This window comes from Parasteatoda tepidariorum, chromosome 1, assembly GCF_043381705.1.
Source record: "Parasteatoda tepidariorum isolate YZ-2023 chromosome 1, CAS_Ptep_4.0, whole genome shotgun sequence".
NCBI classification, from domain to species: domain Eukaryota; kingdom Metazoa; phylum Arthropoda; class Arachnida; order Araneae; family Theridiidae; genus Parasteatoda; species Parasteatoda tepidariorum.
In genome coordinates, this window is record NC_092204.1 from 17,040,516 (window position 1) to 17,065,775 (window position 25,260).

The 25,260-nt window shown below is 30.7% G+C and overlaps 1 protein-coding gene across 12 annotated transcripts in view; it reads left to right on the top strand.

Moving 5' to 3' along the window:
• Window positions 1–25,260, top strand: part of LOC107437287 (tyrosine-protein phosphatase Lar) — a 753,777-nt gene that overhangs the window by 438,337 nt on the left and 290,180 nt on the right. For all 12 annotated transcript variants that reach the window (XM_071177245.1, XM_071177243.1, XM_071177266.1 and 9 more), the window contains one exon: window positions 20,706–20,818. The gene's annotated coding sequence lies outside the window, so the exon portion shown is untranslated. The remainder of the gene's footprint in view (window positions 1–20,705; window positions 20,819–25,260) is intronic.

Consider the following 25,260-nt stretch of genomic DNA (forward strand, 5'->3'; position numbering starts at 1 on the left):
GTCTTATTTAAATCCTATCAGATATCATTTTGTATTATCTACTAAAGTAATCTAAGGCCTTACGGAACTCTCAATCTTTGTTTACGGTGCTGAATATTTTTCTTGATTTTCACATAGTTTTACGAGATCGACTGCAAGTAGAGAACTGCCCCTATTGATTTTACTTCCGAAGTATATTAATTTTAACACATCCTATGGCATGTTTTCCCCCAAAGGTTTTTTTCCCAGGGTTTTGCACAAGAGAAAAATGTGAAAATCCAATTAGATACCTTATTTATATATAAGGTTGTTTATTATTTAAGGACTTTGTTTATTTTATCGTGATTATTAAATGTTTCCTCAAAACTAATTTTGGTTTTTTTAATGTTTTTTAAATTTTTTTTCCATTGATGTATTGTTTTTGTTTAGCAATATAATTGGAAAAGGTCTGGAAAGTTAAGGCTTAAAAATATCCTTAAGAATATCCTTAAGACAAATTAAGAATACTCTAACTTGAGATAATTTGACTTAATTTTTTTACCTTTAATAATTTGACTTCTTTTTTTATGCCTTTAAAAATTTGACTTGATTCTTTATGGTTTTAAAAATTTTATTTTATAATTACATGTATGACAAAATGACTTTAGGTTAATGTGTGATTCAGGTCGTTCTATTCAGCATACAAAATCATCTAAACTTATAAATCCTGTTTATATCTAAGAAAATATTTATTGAAAGGGAGTTACATGTGATATATTAAATTTTTTTCAAGGATATTAGGAATAAAATTATGTTTCACTTGGCGCCAATTAAGTAAATAAATGTTATTTAATTTACAACAAACAATATGCATTAAAAATACCTTTAGATTCTCATAGAAACTCTTAAGCCTGTAATATGAAGATTCAAGTTTTGAATCCAGTTAGACCAACTATTTTTTTTAACTTATCAAACATCCGAAATGATAGAAATATATAGTAACTTTTTATTTATAATATAAAAATAAAATAAAAAGTTATTAAAAAAATAATTTTCTTTAATTTTAAATGAAAGTAACTATATATATATTTTAAAATTAAATTTTAGTTTAAAAAAATGTTAAGATAAAATGTATAAATTCAATCATATAATATTATACACTAATTGAGTTCTTATTTTAACATACAGTAGAAACACTGGTTCTGATCTTTTTTCACATATATGCACGGAAAATATTTTGAATAACTTCGTATTAGACGACATGTAATATACCTTCAAAAATAAAGTAATTTTAAACTCAAAAATTATCACAAGTTACGATACCTTAATTTAAAATAATTGGATCTTTTTAATTAATTAACTAATTAAATTTTCTTTAACTTTCCTAAAAATTGTTATAAATAAATCAAATCTAATATTTTCAATTGTCATCTTCATCCAGATCAAACCTTTAAAAGTGGTTGTTGACAGTATAAGTGTTTAATTAATTAAACACAATTATATTATAATGTATAAAAATAATTACTTGTAATAGGGTTATACTATATAGATATATTTAAACGCAATGATGTTATACTATAATAGATACTGTCAGTTATAATGGCACTAGTTTTGTTTAGAGTAAGAAATTAATAACTTTTTCATACAAAATAATTTAACGAAATCGAACATTTTAAATTCCATTGGAACGTTTTTTCGAAAAATAGAATTATAACCAATTTAATTGTCTATGCGTCTCACAATCTACTTATAATTATTAATTGTGGAAGCAAAATTGATCTAGTTACAACCTTTACAAGCCTTTACTAAATTGGCAACTTGTTTGCAATTCATTAAATTATTCGAACCCTGAAGAACGTAATTTAGAATCAATATGAATTTTTTAAAAAAAAAATTCTAATTCAGAAGTAATAAATTTATGGTAGCTGTTTGTAGGTATCTATTAATTATCAATGATAAGAAAGTAACAATCAGCTGTGACATCAGTTTCTGAAACAATAAAATCTGTCAAAAATGTTTTAAAATCATTATTTTCTTCTCCCATGATATATCTTTTCACAACAGAATTTAAAAGGTGAAAAATTCATTTCTCCATTAAATGTATTTGTAAAAAGCTGCAAAATACAATTAACGGAATTACATTGTAATTAATTTTATCTTTGAAGTAAAGAGGGCTCATTTTAATCGGTCCATTTTTCATTCCGATTCACCTGACAATTTTGACTCCCGTAAACACATGAGTTCAAATAAATTATGACTTTAATGGAAATACCTCATTTTAAAATCAATTAAGTTTGTTTCGGTTATTTCAGTTTTTTTCGATTAACAAACCGAACAAGCTGACTTTGTTGCTGGATACCATTTCATTTGGATGGAGCCCAAAAATTGTGAAACTGGGGAGGAATTATTCTAATTTATGAACCCTGACAGATATATTATCCCTAATTAGGAATCATTATCCACTGAGGCACGTTTTATTTTACGTAAAATTCGTGTTTAACCATAGTTATTTTTTTTCTTTCTGAAATATATGAACGAACCATTTACCTGAAAATCTTTCTAATACACATCTTAAATTGTTATGACTAGCTTTGTATGTAAAGATCGAAAGGTCAATGTGTAACACGGAAAGGTATAATTGGGAGACTTGGAACAACATATATGTAAGCTATACTTTTACCAATGTTGGTATTTATAACTGTATTGCTTCAAGATGGAATAATCTCTGTGTTACACATAAAGATTTTATTGTTAATTTAAAACAATATAGTGAGTGATAAACCACTTTTTTTCTTAAGGTGACATCTTTTATCAATATCTTACTCCAAGATAGAATAGTTTCTGTGTTACACATAAAGATTTTATTGTTGCCTTAGGACAATATAGTGAGTGATAAGCCACTCTTTTTTCGATAGGTGACATTTTTTATCAACATATTGCTCCAAGATAGAATAATCTCTGTGTTACACATAAAGATTTTGTTTCCTTAGAACAACTTAGTGAGTGATAACCCACTCTTTTTCCTAAGTTGACATCTTTTATCAATATGTTGATCGAAGATTGAATAGTCTCTGTGTTGCACATAAAGATTTTATTGATGATTTAAGACAATATGGTGAGTGATAAGCTACCTCTTTTTCCAAAGGGGACATCTTTTATCAATATATTGCTTCAAGATTGAATAGTCTCTGTGTTGCACATAAAGATTTTATTGATGGCTGAGGATAATATAGTTAGTGATAACCCACTCTTTTTCGAAAGGTGAAATTTTTTAATCAACATATTGCTGCAAGATAGAATAGTCTCTGTGTTACACATAAAGATTTTATTGTTTACTTAGGATAATATAATGAGTGATAACCCACTCTTTTTCGAAAGGTGAAATTTTTTAATCAACATATTGCTCCAAGATGGAATAGTCTCTGTGTTACACTCCGTTACATGGAACGATTTTACTGTAAGTCTTGGGGCATCATAGTGATAAGCCACACTTTTTCCTAAGTAGCAAATTTTTAGCACTACACTGCTCCAAGCCGGAATAATCTCTGTGTTACACGGACAGGTGTAGTTGAAGGCTTGGGGAACTATAGTAATAAGCTCCACTTTTTCCAAAGGCGACATTGTTACTGTTTCTCTCTAAAAAAATCTTTCATGAACAATATGAAAATGTGGTTTATCACAAATATTGCTTCAAGCTCTTCAATTTTTTACTCAGTCGTATTGCAGGGCTCCCAACGGTTAGCCAAAATTTTTAAAGTGGTAGCAAAATTTGAACTATAAAATATATTTCTTGTTTTCAAAAATTGATCATTAAACTTTCTTGATCACTGCAAAGATTTAGAAACTTAATGCATAAATAGAAGTCTGATGTATGGCCGATGAATATTACCTAAATTGAAATGGTTTCGAAATTAGAAAAACTTGCAGTGTGCTACCACTAGAATGTTTTTAGTGGACCTTGGAAAACCCTGATCGAAATTCTTAAATATATCGTAATGAAATGTGAAAATTTTTGTTTGAACGTTGTGATATAAATTTTGGCTGGTTTTACAGAAATTTATTTCAATATTTTGAAGAAAACTTCGGTATATTTTGAACAGTAACCCCGACGAACATTGACTAACTTAAACGACTTTCAAATGCAGTAAATTTCTAAATCTTAGTCCATCGTAAGAGCAAACCTGCTAAATTTTTCACCTCTTAATTTTTTTTTTTTAAATATTTAAGTGTTACCTTAGTAAGTTGACCACGTTTGCGGTAACAATTGTATGATCTACTTAGGACAAAAATTCTATAAAGGGATCATGTAATTGTTTTGTCTAGTTTAGTACTAAAGTATAAAGATCAACTCAAACTTGACCAGTTTTCAGAAGTTCTCAACTTTGGCTTTACAGTAGTAGCAAAATTTATGCTCAAACGTTTCATTACAAGTTTTGTAAATTTTATTTAAAAGTATTTTGTTTGACCTGCAAGGTTTATAATTAATTTAAAGATACATATAAAAGCTTTTTATTTTAATGTTGTATTGTATAGATAGCTAATTATTTTTTTAATAAAACTATTATTTATTGTTTTACTATCGCATTTTTTACTACCACTTTTTTATTTTATTTTATAACCGTCATTGAACAGCCGATCCAATTTTTGGGTTTACAACTACTAATGTTCCTCTCCATAGCCTTTAAATTTTGAACCCAATTCAGAAGACAAGGGAACTTCTGGATCAAGTTTTGGGAGAAATTTGCCTTCAAAGAGGACTTTTTTTTATGGAATTTAACCGCCTTTCCGTTACATGAAGAGGAAATCCACGAAAACCTCCCACGGTTATCCTGACGACAAGGGGACTCTAGCCCACGATCCGTCTACCACTGAAGATATTTCACGTCTGCACTGTGGTCGTTGCAAGCCGGATGTGGAATTCGTATCGACTAGCCATGGCTGGGATTCGAACCCCTTCCGAAAATTCAAATTAAAAAAAAAATTTTTTTAAACGCCTTCTAATGCTTGGAACTTTTCCTAAAATCGTCATTTGTTTACAAGGTGTGCAGTTTTTATCTATTTTATTTATTATTATTTTTTTTAAAAGGCGTGACCAATTTGTCTAACTTGGAAATAAGAACTAAAAGCATGATACTATCTTATGTATTTCAACATAGTATATTTCAAAAAATATCTAACCAGATGATCAAATTAAAAGAAAGTACTAAACGTAAATTTTATAAACTATACGTAAATTTTATAAACTGTAAAGAACTATAATGTTCGGTTATATTTTTTTAAATGCGTCATTTAAGATTGGAATAATTTGGTTTACCTATTCATTACCTATAGTTTTCGATTAATGTGTCTTCACAGCACCAAAAATTACATAATACGTATTTTCAACTTTTTTTCTAAGCGTGTAATTAACAAATTCGGCAAGCGATGCAAGATTCGACTCAGTTAACAAACTGTTTTTAATTAAATCAATTTGTTGTTTGATTAAAAATAGTTATTTATCATATTAACAGAAAAATTTTGCATATAAATTACGTTTAGAAAATATTACTTATAATTTACAACTAATTTTCGAAGCGATTTAAAACAACTTGATCACTCTCATACACTTATTCAAGCAACTTTCTTGTATGCATTTTAAGTTAATTCCTCAAGTTTTCAACTCTTGATTCAGCATTTTTGAATCTCTGAATTCACTTGAAAATTTGAATATTCTCCGCTAAAATCTGAAAGTTAAAAAACAAAAATATTCTTTAGTTCGATTTACGAACAAAACAAATTTATGCCGATTATCATTAAACAAGGGATTAAAGTTGGAATATTTCAAACCACTCAGGTAAGTTAAATGACAACTCCATCCGACCCCCATTCATCCGCAAAAGCCAAAAATGGCAAATAAAAAAAAAGTCCCCCGAATCTCATAATATTTAATCTCTTTTTTGTTATATACCTCGTGACCAAGAGCTTTTACATTTTCTCCCCTCTCTTACATTAAGGCGCCCCCGAAAGCGAATCACCATGTCATGGCTTGTTAAGCATCGAAAGAGAAGACCTCCGCCTACATCCTGCCATCTAGCGGTCGTTTGATGAAGTCATAAATAATGCAATTAATTTAATATTCATGCACTTGGCGGTGGTGCCGCCGCCTAGGGGATTGCGTTCAAAGTACACCTTGCCGGTTATTAATATAGTCTTTTGTTACATACAATATGCTTTTCTAGTTAACTTTTTCCCCAATTTCTGTGAAAATGATAGCGATGAAGTTAAGCATTATGGAGATAAAAGCAGACGAAAATAGGACACCGCTGAAAATTCTGGCTAGATATAAATGTCTTCTCGCTTAATTAGATTTCCCTGAAAATGTGTTACTAAATTTACGCAATACCTGTTATTTTCGTCAAATTTGTATTGTCTCCGTAAGTAATCAGAATGCTATATTAATGATCAATGGAGAACACTATCTCCATATTTTCTGTAATGGATATTTTTAATTAGCTTTTTGATATTATGGAACTTATAAGCAATAGATGAATCAGCTATACGAAAAATGTCTTAATTTGCATAATTTTTTCTAAAAACAGGTTAGATTGTTAAAGGATTTAATTATTAATAATTTAAAATGACGTCAATCTTTCTGCCAAATAAATGTGTAGGTGTAGAAAAATCTCTGATTTACTAATAAATGGCTTCCCTTGATTTACTATAGCTGTACAGAACAATCTGTAATATATAAATAAATGTACTGCTTTGCCTTAAACAGTGTGTTCAATACAAATATGTATAGTAAAACAAGATGTGTTCAATACAGATATGTATAGTGAATGCTATAGTCAAACAAGGGAAGCCAAATAAATGGCTTCCCTTGTTTTACTATAGCTGTACAGAACAATCTGTAATATATAAATAAATGTACTGCTTTACCTTATACTTGTATGTAACAGTGTGCTCAATACAAATTACGCTAATACAGAAATTATAAGGCGAATCAAAATGAGTGTCTTAATTTGCCTTATAACTGCTTTATTAATTTGATATATAATAGATTATATATTATATCTGCATTATTACTATATAATCTACCATACACAAAGGTCTTTCTTTATCTTAATATCGCTGTATAGAACAATCTTATACAGAAGTGAGTCTTCATTTGTCCTTATAAAGGCCTAATGCACTTGATTTATGTTTGATTTTTGGTATTCTTATTTCTTTCCGTACAATAACCAATGATATTTTTGAAATTATTTCTTCCCTTTGCACCTTTCACCAATAAATTGTCATGGGAAAAAAAATGTAGTTCACGAAGCAAATGAAACGTCTTGTTGGAATGCAAATACAAGGTATGCATGTAAATAATATCTTTGGCTTCTCACTTGTAATCTCTAAGATAGAAGAGATATTTCTCACTTTAAATTGGAATGGTTTCTAATTTCAGAATCTTAATTACGATGTCTCCAAATAAATTTTGAATCAAAGAATATTTCACTTTTCAAGTGTAACATAATTCATTAAAATTTTTGGATCAAAAACGCTTTTCATTTCGTTTCTATCAAGAAGCTCTACTTCAAGTTATTTCTAAACTCGAGGGAATGCAAACGATAACTTAAACTTTCTGAAGCCTGTGGAATTCTTGAGCTTTAACACCTGTTGGAAAGACAAATCGGGCGCGTAATGTGGCTGAGAAGCCAACATATGTCACCCCCATTTGTCACCAGGTGTTGCAATTCTCATTTCATCCCCGTATTCTACACACCATTTCACACTTATTTTTTTTTTAAAGCCAAACGATTTCAGAGTATAGGGAGAAGCGCCATCTGTGAAGTTCGCAGTTCTCTGGCTTTCTTAGCTTTTAATGGTTTACGGTTTGGAATCGTTTTAGTTTGAATTATTTATTTATTTATGTATTATTTAGGAAGAAGGAGCTATGTTATGTAGTGATCCTACCTAACATTTATACATTGCATATTTTAAAATGTATTTTTTCGGTTTCGTATGTTTTGATAAAAGATATTCAAATGCAGTATTAAACATTTTTAAGTTGCAAACTTATGTTTTATAGCTTTTTTTTTTCAAATGAAATGTATGTTCAATTGAAATGTTCATACAACAAAAATGTAGCTTATTCTAGTTTTTTTTTTCAAGCGAAAGAAAGATCATTTGAACATATTGTCCCTAGTATCATCCAATTCGTTTAAGCAGTATTTTTATTTATCCAATTAGTCATAATATCATCTAATAAGTTTGAGAATAATAAATAAAATATTGCAAATATTTCTTAGTTCAATCAACCAATCTTTGCCAATTAATATAAACACGGTTTTTAGTACTAACTTTTCTAACTGAGTTACGTAAACTAGTTTAATAATTTTGTAAATACCATTTAAATCCAAACTTATCACATTCCTTAAATTAGTGATAAAAATCACTGATTTAATATTTTTGCAATTTTTTTAATCTTCAACACAAAGATGTGTCAAATACATATTGTTAGTGGGATAATTTAATTTGTTGCAACAATGTGGCTTCATTGAAGTTTTATTGTTCTTTTTTTCAACCCATTATGTTTGAAGTTTTATTTTTATTTTTTAAACCCATTATGTTTGAGCAGAGTTCATGAAATCAACCAATTATTTCATAGAATCTATTAATCAAACATAAAAAATCAGTAATAGTTTAGCAATTATCAATGATTTTGAAAATTGAGTTGCTTATCTTCAACTATGTCTTGGAGCCATTTCTGACTTTCAGTGCATGAATCGTTATTAGAAATAGAATGTATGAATGTATGTACTTATGATTATGATGACCATCAGTTATTGATCTGTAATTAAAAGGCCCCTATTTCGTTCTTCTTTGGGGAATAAACAAAACAATGTTTGTGATATTGCCAAATTTAGCTACATCTTAATTAAAAATATGGTTTTACATCGCATCGTTTTCCTTTAACTGATTTGTTCACCATTCAATGAGGTGAACCGGGTTCGAATACCAGCTATGGTTGATTGATACGAATTCTGCTCCCGGCTCGCAGCGATCGCGGTTCTGACATAAAATATCTCAATAGTAGACGGATAATGTGTTAGAATCCTTTTGCCGTTGGACTAACCAAGGGAGGTTTCCGTGGTTTTCTTCTCCATGTGACGCAAATGCGTGTTAGTTTAATCAAAATGTCCTCCGAGAAGGCTGGTTTGTCTTTACGCTTGATCCTGGATTGCCCTTGTCTTCTGGGTTGGGTTCAAAATTAAAGGTCTACTGAGTGGAACACTGATAGTCGTAAACTCAGAATTTGGTCTGCTATTCAACGCTGGTTATAAAGTAAAATAAAATAGGCATGTCGCGAATTAGGGATTAATCACATATTTAAATTTTTGCTTCCCGCTAAATATTGAAACTTTAAGCACTTTATCATGCCAGATTTTAATTTTTTAAATAGTCTTTATCCGTGTCAAATAATAACATTCTCAAACGCTTTGCACCAAACTCATCACGAAGATAAGATGATAGATATTAACTATTGCTTAACAAATATCTATATAAACATCGTGTATCGTTATCAATGTCCTAAATTGTAAAGTTACTCAAAGGTTAGAGTTAATCTGCATCTCAATTTTAAAAAAAAGTAACACAAAGGAGAGTTTTTAACGTACGGGATATGTTTTCTACTGTAAACACTTCATCAAACGAAATTTTAATTTTTAAACCGTTTTTATTTCTGCCAAATAATATTTCTAAAACGCTTTATACTAAGCTCATCAAGAAAATAAGATGACAGATATTAACTATTGCTTAACAAATATCTATATAAACATCGTATATTGTTATCAATGTCCTAAAATGCAAAGTTACTCAAAGTTTAGAGTTAATCTGCTTCTCAATAAATAAAAAAAGTAACACAAAAGTGAGTTTTTAAAGTACGGGATATGTTTTCTACTGTAAACACTTCCTCAAACGAAATTTTAATTTTTGAACCGTTTTTATTTCTGCCAAATAATAACATTTTAAAAACGCTTTATACCAAACTCATCAATAAGATTGGATGACAGGTATTAACTCTTGCATATCTAACCGACAAGAGATAAATAATCTAACGACGTTGGCTTGTTAATTATCATTATGTCAAGGTAGATAAGCAAAGACAAACCGCCCCGATTTGCAGACTCTTCAAAACGACGAAGAATGGCCGACAGTTTTAAAAATTTTTAAAAGAGAACACTTAAACGAGAGTTTCTTTTCGGTCTGTGTCACGTGATTTCTTCCTATTCAATGTCATTAGCTCTCTTTTAAATTAATTAAGTCCTTCCTTTTTCCCCGAAGAAGTCTAGGGTCCTCCAGGATTTGAAGGACCACTTAACGTAAGCGAAGGGTTTGTGGTCTTTCGTGGAGGAACTTTCGAACAAAAGTGCTCTTTCGAAAGTTCTATTTTGAGTAGCCGTGATTAGGTTATTTTGTGTATGTCCGCTGGGTAAGTGTTTTGATGGAGGAGATTTTGGCGAGATTAAATGAAATTGCGATGGAATTTTTTCCCCTAGGGTATTAGTTAAATATACGATTAGAATATTTGTGGCTTATTCATATTTAGTTTAGAATCGTATAATAGAACAACATTAAAAGGAACAAGGTGTGAATAAATGGAAAAAAAAAAAGAAAAAAAAACGGCACTAGGGGAAAGGGAAGGTATGCAGGCCTTTTCGTCAATCAAGTCTTGTTCTCCCGCCTGGGGAGAAAAAAAACTCTTTTCTTGAATCTGTGTTACTGTGAAAAACTCAAATTGACGATTGTCGGCATTCACTAGTAAATGTCAATAATCATATAGTTGCTTCGAAGAATGGGGGAGATTTCCGTATCGTGATCTGTGGCAGAATAATCGCCAAGTCTACCGGGCAGTGGCCCGCGAGAAACTAAAAAAAAAAAAAAAAAAANAAAAAAAAAAAAAAAAAAAAAAAAAAAAAAAAAACATCACTGAAAGGGACCAACTTGAAAGGTATAACTCGTAGCCACCCTCGGGCAAACATCTACACGTTTTTTTTTTAAAAATTGACAAGTTTAAAATCTATTTGGCACCTTGGCGATTGTAGTTGGTGCGACAGATCACGATACGGAAATATTCTCGAAGAATGCTCGAAAATTTTGTTACATCTAATCTGATGTTAATGTATTCGATGTTTTAATATTTATTTGAAAATAACAATATTTGTTTAGGATTGATTGGGCTGTACTATTAAACCTTAAAAAATTATCATCATAGAGAATTCTGAACAAGACTCTGCCGGGTTACTATCCTTAAGTGTAGATAAATTTCAAAATAATCAATACCGGACAATGGCCTGCACAACTCTGGTGGTTTAATATTCCGGTTAATTTTATTATTAATAATAAATATTGGTGATAATTAATTCTAACCTTGTCTTTTGATAAATGTGATAAAACGCACAGTCACATTGCATTTACCAGTATTCCCACATTTGATTTTTTTAAAGTTTAAAACCATTCCTCGGTGTCTAAAAAACTAATAAATTATATTTAGCAAATATTTCTAACATTCACCCAAGAGTCTGTCTGATTTTCGACAATCTCCGTTGATTGTCGACAATCTTATTTTGTAATTCTCAATTCTCAAAAATTTTGACATTGGTTATTCTTACACCAAACCCCGAAATTGTATTCTCTGTAAATTTGAAATCTTTTGCATACAGTTTTTTTTACATGTATCTTAACTTTATATAAATTTTAAAAAAATTATAGTCAGAAATGCGTTTGCTAAAATTATCAAATTAAATGAAAATTATAATAAAATTATTGTTATAATAATAATTATAATAATAATGATAATAACTCAATTAAATAATTGTATTAATAAAAAAATTTTTTTTTGCAATTTTAGAGCATTTTAATATTTACTTAATTAGACTGTAATAGGAAATAACTTTAATGCATTTTTTAATTCGTTTTTTTCTTTCTTTAATAACTTTTTAGAACGTTTTAAATTCGATTTGTCTAATACATATCATGTCAAGGTATAAACTTTAGAACTAAACTCTTCGTTTATATATATATAAAAAAAATATCTATCCTCTTTGTACTCTCAATTTTAAAATGAGAAGGGAAAAAAAATTGAATCAATTTTTCGTCCGTAAGAGAGAAGCCACATACACCCAACAATCTCTTGAATACAAAACAACTACACCAAATGGAAAGAAAAAAAAATGAAACCGTACAAACTTCGGCCGCAAGTGAATAAGTTTTGGCACGTTCGCCAATCAGATATGGACAGAGAGTTTTGGCGAGAAGAATAAAAATAAACAACTTTAGAAGAAATAAGAAAGAGGGACTTAAGATCCCACTGTCTGTGGGGGGGAGTCTATTGAGGTTAGGGATAAAAAAGCGCCTTGAAAGACTGGAGCAATCAAGTTTTTTAGAAGCGAGTTATGAAAAAAAAATTCGAAAGAAAACGATAAAAGAAAATATCGTGTGATATTTATGGCTTTACTACAAGATTATCCGGATTAGAGTGTTTTTTTTCTTATCATTTGGAAATTTTTCTTCTTAGTTTATGAATTTTTATTGAAAATATTTATTTTGTTTTAAAATAAAATAAGAAAATGTATCTCATTTAATTACGATATATATGTTTGTATTTCGAATATTTATTATTTACCTGTTTTTTTTAAAATTTCTCATAAAATGTGGAAATAAAGTTATGGGTTGCAAAATACAGAGTATTTTCGGAACTAATGAGACTACTGTATTTTATTTCAGATATGGTACCCGCATTACATTTCTGGCTGTATTTTATTTTAGATATGTACCCGTATTACATTCCGAGTCTGTATCTTGAATATGCTGCTGTAGATTTAGCAATTTCACGTGCGCAATTTTATAGATAACCGAGATTGCTTTAGAAAAACAGCACGGTGCGTTCGTCATTATTTAACATAAAAGTGCCAAATAATGCTGATGTTCTAATCCGTATCTTTTTCATTTTGAACTCAATCCAGAAAACAGGAGAACTTCTACAGAACGTGCTAAACCTGTCTAATGTTCTAGTCCATTGCTTTCTAATTTTGCATGAGATTCAGGAAACAAGAGAATATCTGTAGAACGTGCTAAATCTATCTAATGTTCTATTCCGTATCTTTTTAATTTTGAACTCAATTCAGAAAACTATGGAACGTGCTAAATCTGTCTAATGTTCTAGTCCATTGCTTTCTAATTTTGCATAAGATTTAGGAAACAAGAGAATATCTGTAGAACGGGCTAAATCTATCTAATGTTCTATTCCGTAGCTTTTTAATTTTGAACTCAATTCAGGAAACAAGAAAACTTCTAGGTCAAGCAATGGGAGGTCAAGCCTTTGCAATGAAACTTCTTTTAGTGAAACTCGCACTTCTTTGCTTTAAAAGGAAATAGAAAACTATTATAACCTTCATACTTGGACCAATGACTAAGGGAATCACACCCATGATCATTTGCACTCGGATAATTTTAAACAGCAATATTGTCAGAGCAAACCGAGAGATGAATATGAATACACCATTTATTTGTGAGTTACAAAGCTGTATTTCTGCAAATGACTTAAGAAAGGAGAAGTCCAGCTCTCAGAATACGTAACTAACGCGGGGAACTGCTCGGTTTCGTATGAGATACCAGAAAAACAACTTACAGGTACTCAGATTTAACAGAGCATCATATGTACTAAAATCCAGTTCATGCGCATAAGAAGCAAAGTGACTGTCAGGAGGTACGTTACCTGTGAGCCGGTTGTATGGTTCACAGTATACCTGGACCAGGAGTATTTAACTTTACACTTATGGTTAGGTATCACTCGCACCGCCTTGTCAGAATGTGTCAGCAGATTTAATCAATATGAATGATATTAATGTATTCTCAAAGGAATATCTATATTAACAGTAAAGTACCGTTTATCAATAGTGTAAAATGCAGAACAAACCAATTATAAATAAGAAGAGAAAACATTTTTTCTCCCCAACCCCAGTAGTGGTTGGGAGGGGAGGAGGGTGGAAACCCGTTTCAGGAACTTCAACTGCGTGCCCCTAAATGGTGTTTTTACCTTTATACTCGTGGACCACACCAAACCTTGGAGGACTGGTTTACATTATGCCGACGGGAGCTAGCTTTCTTCCCCTATATATATTCTTTGTTTCTACTCTAGGAATGATTTGCGCATTAACTGTATTCCGCAGAACATGCACTTGTTCACGTGCAGAATTCTACGCCAAATCTGTCTAATGTACGCTTATTCCGTAAGTTTTCAATTTTGAACCACGTCCGTAATACAAGAGAGCTCCTTCTTTAAGTTAATGAATGGGACAAAGTAATTTCTTTGGAATACTCAAGCAAAGGTAGGGTAGCGATACTGATGAAAAAAAACCTATACTAAACCTGATGTTATGCAGACTATAACCCAGGATGCCTTTGCCACTTCAGTATTTTGATGCCTGCTCTGCTAGTCGAAAAAAAAATATACTAATGAACTACTCAGCTGCGAGATTCGAACTTGGGCCGTTTCTATGGGAACCGCCGATTAACTCCCCGAGGCTCTGGTCAGTAGGCTCAATGAGCATAAAGGCTCACCGTCATTCACTTTTATTCGACGCCACTTTGTTGCCAGGTGGCCTAGCGGTTGGTATGCTTGATTGCGAAACCAACGGCTGCGGGGGGTTCGAATCCCTCTCTGAGCATGGATGTTTCTCTCTGTTGCGTGTGATGTATGAATGTGGCTGTGATTTCTGTTGATCTAAGAATGGATCGTGGATGTAAAAACAAACATAAATATTACAAGCGAAAAAAAAAACCTATTACTCAGAATTGCTGCTTTTGTGTTGGTAATTTATTACAAAAAATTCAAACGAATTCTGCAAATACAAAATTTATAACCAATCTCAAAATTTTAACCGTAACCCTTACCTACTATTATTCATAAATATACAGAAAACAATTCTATGTAAAGCAGGCACTTTATAAAAATCTAAGAAAATGATATTCCTCCGGTATATAGAATGTTATTACATCACAACATCCCCTTCCATCGAATATTTTTCGAACCAAAAAAGAATAAACAAAATGAAGCGAAATAGAAAAACTTATTTTCACCTCACTAAAAACAAGATACAAAGACGAAGTCAGAAATTGAGGAAAAACATTAGCTTCCTAGACGGCGTGACCAAAAAACTCAATTTTGGAGAACCCCTACACCCCCTCACCTTGTCAACCCCTCTTGGAAAAGAGAATACCTGGGGGTTGACAAGAAAGGGGGCATTTGTCCCACTGGTGGAGGACAGGTCAGCAGAATATATACTCTGGCATGCATAGAGATTACACATTACCGCACAGGACTTCAACGGCACGGAAAATGGGATCCAGACGAGAAGGGGGGGTTAGGTATGAGTCAGGGGGGGGATGTCGTGATGACGTCACAGAGAATAAATTAGATTAAAGATGACTCTATCGATCATTTTCGGTTCGACGATAGTAATGTATTTACGCCGGTTTCTCTTGAAGCAGGATCTCGTTATCTATTCAAAATGGATTTGCAAGATTTTTTGACTAAAAAAGGAAATTCTCTTCGTTTTGCTCCTCCTCCCTATTCCAGGATACGGAAAAAGGAATCAGGATTAGTATGTTTTCGTACTTTTTGATGTTCCGGAAGTAGGGAAAGGGGTTTTATTGCCGACAACTCAACTTTCTTTTTTTTTTCTTCGATGGTACGATTGGTCATTAGTAGAAAAGGAAGGGAAATCGAAAATCAAAAGATTTTTTTCCTTTGTCAATTTATTCTTTTTTTTATCTAAATGTATCAATTTAAGTTTTCAATATTATTATTAATAACTCTTAATTTTTTATTACAATTTTAACTAATAATTTATTGGTCGGTATAACCTCGTTGCCAGAACGCTGGACTGACTTTCCTGAAAACGCGTGTTCGAATTCAGCCGGCCAAAGACTCTCCGTGTAGTAAATAAAGACTGGTGCACGTTAAATCTGTCGGGTTACAAAGTCCTCCATGTTCCCACCACAAATTATAACTCTGGGGGTATTGAATTGGAGATTGATCGTTTTCTAGTTCTGGTCAAAATTACGATGTGTGGATGAATGAATGGATGCTTGAATGGGTTCGTCCTATAAACGGGAGTGGCAGAATCAAATTCTTATTCATAGATGGCGCCACTGGAAAACAAGAACAATCGTACCCCTTGTCTTAATGGCCACGACAACAACTGCTAATAATTTATTAAAAACTCTGGATATATGAAGGGCATATGTTCTCAAATTGCTCAAGAGAGCAGTTTTAGTTCAAAACTTTAAAATTTTCATTTACGTTATTTCGTGTTATATTTTGTATAAAAATCACGTGCTTATGAGTTCGAAATAAATTCGAAATAAATCTTAAAGACCTTCAATAAAAACTCGTTTATATTTCTGGTTTCGTTTGCTGATACACACTGCCAATTTTCCGTTTCCAGTAAAGCTCTAGCTTAGTCTTGGTAGAGAGTTTAAGTAGTAGTTTAACAATGTTAGAGAGTTAGTAGTTAAACAATGTTAATGTCTTTTAGCAAGTTAGTTTGGCAAAACTATTTACAGTGCTCCAAAAATAAATGGAATAAAATTAAAATAAACGAACCACCCTAATGACTTTTGATCTAATGATCGGATCTTTACGTTCTAGGACTCAATCTCAATGGATCGAGATGGTGACCTCAAACAAGCTAACTGATAATTGCAGACGATATTTTAAGTTAAAAAATCAGACACAAAAACGCTCTTTCTCTGAATAAGCATGCCTTTTTTTTCCCGACAATTTCGAATCCCCAAAATATATAGAGATTAGCCATCTGGTAGATGTGGTTCTTCCTATAGCTTTGTCAGGAGAAAGCTCCACATTTTGGACTCCTTAATATTTATTTTAATTTTTGTATATTTTGCTATATCTCGAGAACTTTTGAAGCGAATTGAAAAATGTGTGCACACAATTATATAATTCGTTTATCCAAAGATAATGCAATGGAAAAAATAACTTTTAGTAAATATTTATTATTTTATTATTATTTAATTTAATATTTAAGAATGGTCGAAAAAATTTTGAAGTGTAAGGTATAAATTTTTTGCATCATTTTAAAAAACATAAATTTACATGGCAAAATACAAAATTTGAGCAAAATCGGTTGTATAGTTCCTGATAAATTAAATTTCAAAAAAGTCAGATATTTAAAATTCGATTTCTCACGATTTATTCAACCGCTTTAGTTAAACAGTGGAACAAATCTTTTTCTTAATTTCAAGACAATAAATCTGGGTTTAGAAGTTGTTCGAAAAAAAACAATTTTTCCGGGTTCACTGGAAGAAACTGGGGAACCTGGAAAAACTGGACAAAGTAGAAGAAACTGTAAATGAGCAGTACAATTTTTTAGCAATAATTATTATAAAAATAGTTTAAATTTAAAGAAATTAAATTTGATATAGTTCCTGTATTAAAAACATTTATGGTAATTTGTTTTTTTCTTTAAAAAAGAAATCTTAACTATTTTCATATTATTTAGTTTAGTTTTACATAGAATTTATATATATATAACTTTAACTATTCTATTAGAATTTCATTATGAAATTTTAATAGTTTCATATATAATTTTAAAATTAGGTTTCATTGTGCGAAAAATATTGAAAGAAACCATAGTTGATTTAATTTCTTGAGAAATTCGTTATTTTTTCTCTCCCAATTGTTGGTTTTGAGTTTTAAATTTTTTCGAACAGATGCATTTAATAGCTTGGAAATTATTACTAGTACTTAAATTAGTTAGCAATTATAAACTGCTGAAAATTATTTTTATGTTTGACATTTCTTTTTAAAAGATATCTTAGTAAATGTTTTTCAGTTGATTGGAAGATAATTCTATGAAATTTCATTTCTACACGGTGTTTTTTTTTTTTCTTTTTTTCCTCAAAGTTTATCTGCTGGCAAAGCAATTTTCCTGCGATGATTATTGTAATTTTTTTAAAACACACGTCTTTTTATGTATGAAGAAAAAAGCACACCTTTGATTGTTCTTTGATAATTAAGAGCGACAAAATTACACTAAAACCTTTGGTACCCACGTTACAAAATTATGATGTTGTCATCTAGGCCATTATAAACCTTCTTTTTTCTTTCAGGAAGCTGTGTATTAACAATGTCAAGTATTTCGGACGGATTAGTTCGATTAGCTTCTTAATAAAGTTAATTTATCTTAGCATAATTACAACTCAGTTCTAAACTTGGAGGAAGATCTAGGTCAAAATAATAAATCAGTTTCTGACATGCAATAACCTAAAGTAATAATCGGTTCTAAACTTGCAGTAAGTTCTTAATCATAATAATGATCTATTCTAAACTTGTAATAAGTTCTAAATCAAAATAATAATCAGTTCTAAACTTATAATAAGTTCTAAATTATAACAATAATCTATTCTAAACTTGTAATAAGTTCTGAATCAAAATAATAATCGGTTCTAAACTTGCAATAAGCTCTAAATCATATTAAGAATAATCTATTCTAAACTTGTAATAAGTTTTAAATTAAAATAATAATCAGTTTTAAACTTGCAATAAGCTCTAAATTAAAATAATAATCAGTTCTAAACTTGTAATAATTTCGATAGATGGCACTGCTAAATACTACTTATTTAATCATCACTGAGGGGGTAAAAAAAAAAATGCTTCAAAATAACCACCATTTGCAACGTGACGTAATTTGAGTACAAAATTAACTATTTTTTATGCAAATGCTTTAGTTGTAATTGTCTGAAGTACAGCAAAAAGCTTTGTCTCGAAGTTCTTCCGATCAGCATCGCCATCTGTTGACCATCTTTATAACTAAATTTTGATTACTTTTTAGAATAATATTTTTTTTCTTTAGCAGAACGCTGCAAACTGATAATTTAATTTCCGTTTTTATAAGTATTTTTCGAATATTTCGGTCATTTTTAAAACATTTTAGCTCTTTATTTATAAGGATGTGCAGCTTTTGTGGTAGCTGATGAAATTCGAACGATTTTATATCATTATCAATTATCAAACACTCATGCAATGACTGCTTTAAATTTTATCAATTTAATTCAGTAAAAAGCAAACTTTTATTTTAAACTTAAAAAAAAGATGTTTTAATGTATTATAATAACATTATTCATCAATTTAGAACTAAATTATTTCGTAAATTTAATTTATTACTCAATCAGTACATACGTCTACATAAAACTCCATATCCTGTGCTCTAAACCAAATCAAAGCGTTTCCAAAAAAGAAATCATCGTTCCGTACATAACAGGATTTTTGTGGGGATAAAAAGGGAAAAAAAAACTAGCATTAAAGGCATAGAATAGGAAATAAAAGAACGAATCGAATTTCAATGTTCTTGAGATTTGTAATAAAATAATCGGCGGAAGTTATCCTTGTTGTGGAAAAATCGGAATGGAATATTCCTGGAAACATTCGGATATATATATTCGAAGGGTATTTTTTTTATCTGGTTTTGAAGGAAAACATATGAAGGAGAAATAATAAAAAAAGAATTCCCTACAAATCTTATTTCCCCTCGCTTAAACGCATATTCCAATTTGATGGTCATAAGTAGATATTTTACCTTAAATGATATATGTAATTTTTATTTTTTAAAAATGAAATTTAAATCAATTTAGCGACATGCTGATAGTTACTAAACCTAATTTATTAATCTTGATTGAATAGTTTCTAGTGTAAGTTTTTGTGAAAATTTTGAAAAACAGTTTATATTTATCTTTATATTAGTATTAAATTTATGTAAAGGTACTTTGATTTGGTAAGTATTTGATACTGATTGGTTTAAGAAAAGTTAGTTATTTCGAATTTAATAGTGAATATTGTATATTTGTATGTATATATTGAAAGAATCAGTTTTAATCCATACTTACTGTAATAGAAGTCTTTCAGTTTTTAAAGTTTTGATATTATACTTATAAAGAATCTAAATTATCTGTTACTGAAAGTAAACAATTGAAGAGCTTTTTAAAAGATTGTTTAAAGGGACTTTTTTTAAAGCAATAAAGATTGCTCAGTAAAAGAAATATTTCAAGGCCCTTTAACAATAGAATATTTATTTATTTATTTTGCAAAATAAATAAGTTTAGAAGACCGTAGTGAATGCAGGTACTAAGTGGCAGCCGCTTTTATTTTATTTTATAACCTGCAGACCCATTTTTAGGTTAAGGCTATTAACGACCAATCAGGAAGACAAGGAAACTCCTGGTTCAAATATGGGAGCGAATTAGCTTTCGTGGAGAACTTTTTTGAAGGAACTATCTTGTATTTGCATTACATGGAGTGGAAAATCACGAAAATTCCCACGATTATACCGACGGCAAAGGTATTTTAACCTGGACATAAAAAAATATTTGCTGCTATTTGGATACTAGAAAACACCAAAATATTACTTCCATTTGAATTTATATTGCTTTCTTAACTAATTTAATTGAAGATTATGTACAACCTTTAATGGAAGATTTTTTCTTATTTGTACAATAAATAATTAAAATGTGTTTACAATAAATAATTTAAATGTGTTGGTTGTCAAAACATACACACTATTAAACAATTGCTTAATTTCTGGTATCTATAAATTTCTCAAACTGCAACTATTCAAACTACAATTTAAAAGTGAAAGACTTAAAATTTTTGTTATTATCTTATACTGATTAATTTACATACATTTTTCTTTATTTGGCAGGTGTTAATATATCATATTTTTGAAAGAGTGGCTAACATGATATTAGTCAGCGAACAATGTGATTACTAGCACCTTTTCAACTTTGGTGTTTATGATAGACTTTTTGAATAAAGGTAAGTTTTTTTGATTTATTATTTTAACATTAAGTAGTCTCACACCTTTTAAACTATTTATGATTTTAAACATAAGTTAACTTTCTTGGTTTCTGTGACAAATAGTCGTTGACACAATTTGACGCGGGTAGAATTTGTCATAAGCACAACTCTTCGCAGTGGCTATTTGTCATGGACGCATTTCGCAGCTGTGAAAATTAACCATAGGTGCAATTCATCTCGCAAGGATTCGTCATGGGAGCATTTCATTGTGGTAACAATTTGTCGTGGTCACAGTCTTCGAGAGCACAATTCGTCATGGGAGTATTTCATTGTGGTAACAATTCGTCGTGGGCACAGTTCTTCGAGAGCACAATTAATCATGGAAGCATTTCATTGTGGTAAGAATTCGTCGTGGGCACAATTCTTCGAGTGCACAATTCGTTATGGGAGTATTTCATTGTGGTAACAATTCGTCGTGGGCACAGTTCTTCGAGAGCTCAATTGGTCATGGGAGCATTTCAATAGTGGGAACAATTCGTCGTGGGCACAGTTTTTCGAGAGCATAATTCGTCATGGAAGCATTTCATTGTGGTAAAAATTCGTCGTGGGCTCAATTCTTCGAGTGCGCAATTCGTCATGGGAGCATTTCTTTGTGGTAAGAATTCGTCGTGGGCACAATTCTTCGAGTGTACGATTCGTCATGGGAGCATTTCATTGTGGTAACAATTCGTCGTGGGCACAATTCTTCGAGTGCACGATTCGTCATGGGTCCTACTCGTTGCGGGCACAAATTCTTGCGGTTTCGATGTAATGCATTAATATACGAAGAGAAAACTCTTGCGTTGTTTACAAAAGCTAACTAAGTATTTAATTTGTTGCTGTTCAAATATTACGAAAGTGGCGGGAAAGCCTGGTTGGTAGAGCACTGGACCCATGTCCAAGAGGTCGTGGGTTCGATCACCGCCGGCCAAAGACTCCCGTGTAGTAAATGGTGACTGATGCACTTTAAATCGACCGGGTCACAAATGTTCCCGTAACAAATTATACCTCTGGGCGTACTGGATTGGAGATTAATTTTTCTCTAGTTCAGGAAAAAATTAAGCTCTGTGAATGAATGGATGTATGAATGTCCGCCCTATAAAAATGGGTGTGACAGAAGTCAAATTCTTGGCCATAGATGACGCCACTGGAAAACAAGAACAATCTGTATTCCCAGTGCCTTAATGGCCAACGACAGCAACAACAGCAAAATGTATAGATTTTTTTTATTTTCTCTTAAAAGTGTGCCTCCGAATATGTCAACCAAATCCAATAAAATATACTCATTTTCAAAAGCGTCCAACGTTTTTTATATACTCTATACTTAATTTGGATCTAATAGTTGTAATTGATGTTTCAGTAAAAGATTGTCTAATATTATTTTGATCTTCTCATTGAAATAATTAGACAATTTCTCATTTTACACGTAATTTATTGCGATCATTAAAAAGCTCACCATTATCATGAATTTCAGAGATATATTTTGACCATAATAAATTTTAAAAAAATATTTGTCTTGTGATCATCAATCAGTAAAGCGAAGAAATAAAAAAGATAAAGTAGGTCCTTTTTAAACTAACGGTTAATTTCGACTGCTAATAAATCAATACCCATAATCGTCTATCAAAAAAAAAATTATTGCTCTCTTTCTAACGTAATATTTCTATCAAAAGTTATACTTTAAATGACAATCTATATTCTTTAGTAATTGAAATAATACATTCAAGTATTTTAGATACTTAGTTTTTTCTTCCATTTTCACCCAATTTTGAATCTAATTTTAACCAGATATGTTGCACTTATTAAATTAGTTTATGGAAAGATATTTTAAGCTCAAAAAATCGACATTTTACTTCCTTATCTTTGCAAAATCATGTTTCGGTAAATGTGCCTTTAAAAATAAAGTTGATACTTCATATGGTGTGGTTGTTTATTGACTGCAATAGAATGGACCATGCTTTTCTATCAAGTTCAGGGAGACTATTTATTTGTTAATGACAAAATAGAAAAATAGTGTGTAATGTCAAAAACCAGCGGAAAAAGTAAGAAATTAAAATAGTCTCACATTGCCCTGATATACTGAATGACCAACCAGCAAATTTGGAAATTTAAATCTTTCATATTTTTAATTAGCGTGATCATGATTTAATTGTATTAATTGAAAACTTGTCTGTTCTTGTGTTGTTAGAGTGACATTATGGTGTCCACGATAAAGTGATTATTAGAAACGATGGTACATTAGGCACTGCATGGTTTTTTTTTCTTGTAAAAAATATAATGACGAAATATATTTTTAATTTTGACGAAATTGTTTCCTCAAAGAAGTGTTTGCTCGGAGCATATACCAAGAAACAGTTTCGTCAAAAATGAAGAAAGTTTCGTGATAATTGAGTATTCATTTTTTATAGTGTAACGAGAACTACATTATTACGTTAAGTTTTTAAGTAACTCTTGAAATGCTGAAGGCGAGAAAATTCTATGTTTATAATGAATTAAATGTACTAAGATCCCGCTAGTGCAACAAGTCTACTAAAAACATTAAATAAATACTGTTATAGTTAACCACTCATCTACTATACATCCTCTTTGACTTCCTATTAGAATCTTTGTTCATTTTCATCAATGACGTTAAAAGCTGTTGCATTTTGTTTTTTTTCCCCTTGTATCTTGCAAAAAATTTCTGTCATGTTTTACAATCTATGCACAGAAGTAGTCTTTTGTAGACATGTGTTTAAATTCAAAACATTTACTCAAAATAACCGGGTTTTTTTATTGCTAATTTGATGTTGGAAGTTCGACAATATGCTAAGCACCAGTTTCATCTGCTATTTTGAATTATCGCTATTACAAACTTTTAGTTTTATTATTCACCTAAAAGTAGTCTTTTGTAGACATGTGTTTAAATTCAAAACATTTACTCAAAATAACAGGGTTTTTTTTTATTGCTAATTTGATATTGAAAGTTCGACAAGCTTGCTAAACACCAGTTTCATCTGCTATTTTGAATTATCGCTATTACGAACTTCTAATTTACTTTTATTATTCACCTAAAAGTAGTCTTTTGTAGACATGTGTTTAAATTCAAAACATGCACTCAAAATGGCAAGGTTTTTTTATTGCTAATTTGATATTGAAAGTTCGACAAGCTTGCTAAACGCCAATTTCATTTGCTATTTCGAATTATCGCTATTACGAACTTTAAGTTTTATTATTCTCTGAAAAACGTTAGGAAAATTGTGAACTACCGAGCCTTTAAAAAACAGCGTTAATGATTTATCTGCAAGTAAAACATTAAAAATAAAAAATATATAAATTTTTGTAGTTTTCTTCATTTTTAAAGTTTTAATTCTACGTAAATCTAAATGATTTGCTTTAAAAAATCCCTCGAATACGTAACGTTTTAAAAGAATTTAAGAATTCTTCTCCGTTCGAAAAGTAGCTTTTCCACTTCAAATATTCGCTGACCAACCAAAAAGTAAAAGAGCAGACGATCGTAAGCATTCTGTAGAAGTAAAGCGTCACGCAAACTCACAGATGGTGGGAAGAGAGGGACGCTATGAAGTAGAAAGTCATCTTTGGGTCATCTTCTCAGTCCTATTCCATTCATCCCTCTTAGGAACTAGAATAAAATGCGGATGCGCGTTCCGCCAAAAGAGTGCGTTTTTAGTCGAAGAGGCGAAAATGTCTTCGTAATCGCCGTAACGATCCCCTGGGGATGGGGGGAGATGGGGTGTTGATGGAAAGATGCTGAGTGCAGAAACGTGTAACCTGGACTACGGGAAAAGTTCTTTCTATCCGCCTTTTCGCACTATCTGGGGTAAATTTTTCCCGATATGACGAATAGAACCACGCTCCCTAGAAAAGATGGATTTCAGAATTTACATGCAAAATGTAACTTAATAGGTATTGTTTTATAGGTATATTTTATTAGAGGAAAACTCGTTTCATAATGTTATTTATAGGTATATTTTACCTTTATATTTCCTAATAAAAATACTTAAAAGTAAGTCTACTTCCATAATGTAGATCTTTCTGACTGTAAAAATATCGTTTGCTGTCAGATGTATTCACGTTATAATGTAATTTATATCGTAATACGTATCGTTTTATTTATTATTTTATTAATTTTTTTATTTTATTTTGTTTTTCCATATTAATTTCGTTTACAGGGTGCGTAACCAAATCTTTCAACAAAAAATAAGCACCTTTTAAGTACTTTTTAAGGACTCAAAAAATATTTTTAAGCACTCTATACATCAGCGAAATGCAAAATAATTTTCAAAGACTTCNAATTTTTTTATTTTATTTCGTTTTTTAATATCTATTTCGTTTTATGTATCATTCATTATTATTACGATAATATAATGGATGTAATTATTATAATATATTATAAGCTGTAAGGAATTTACCTTTATATTTCC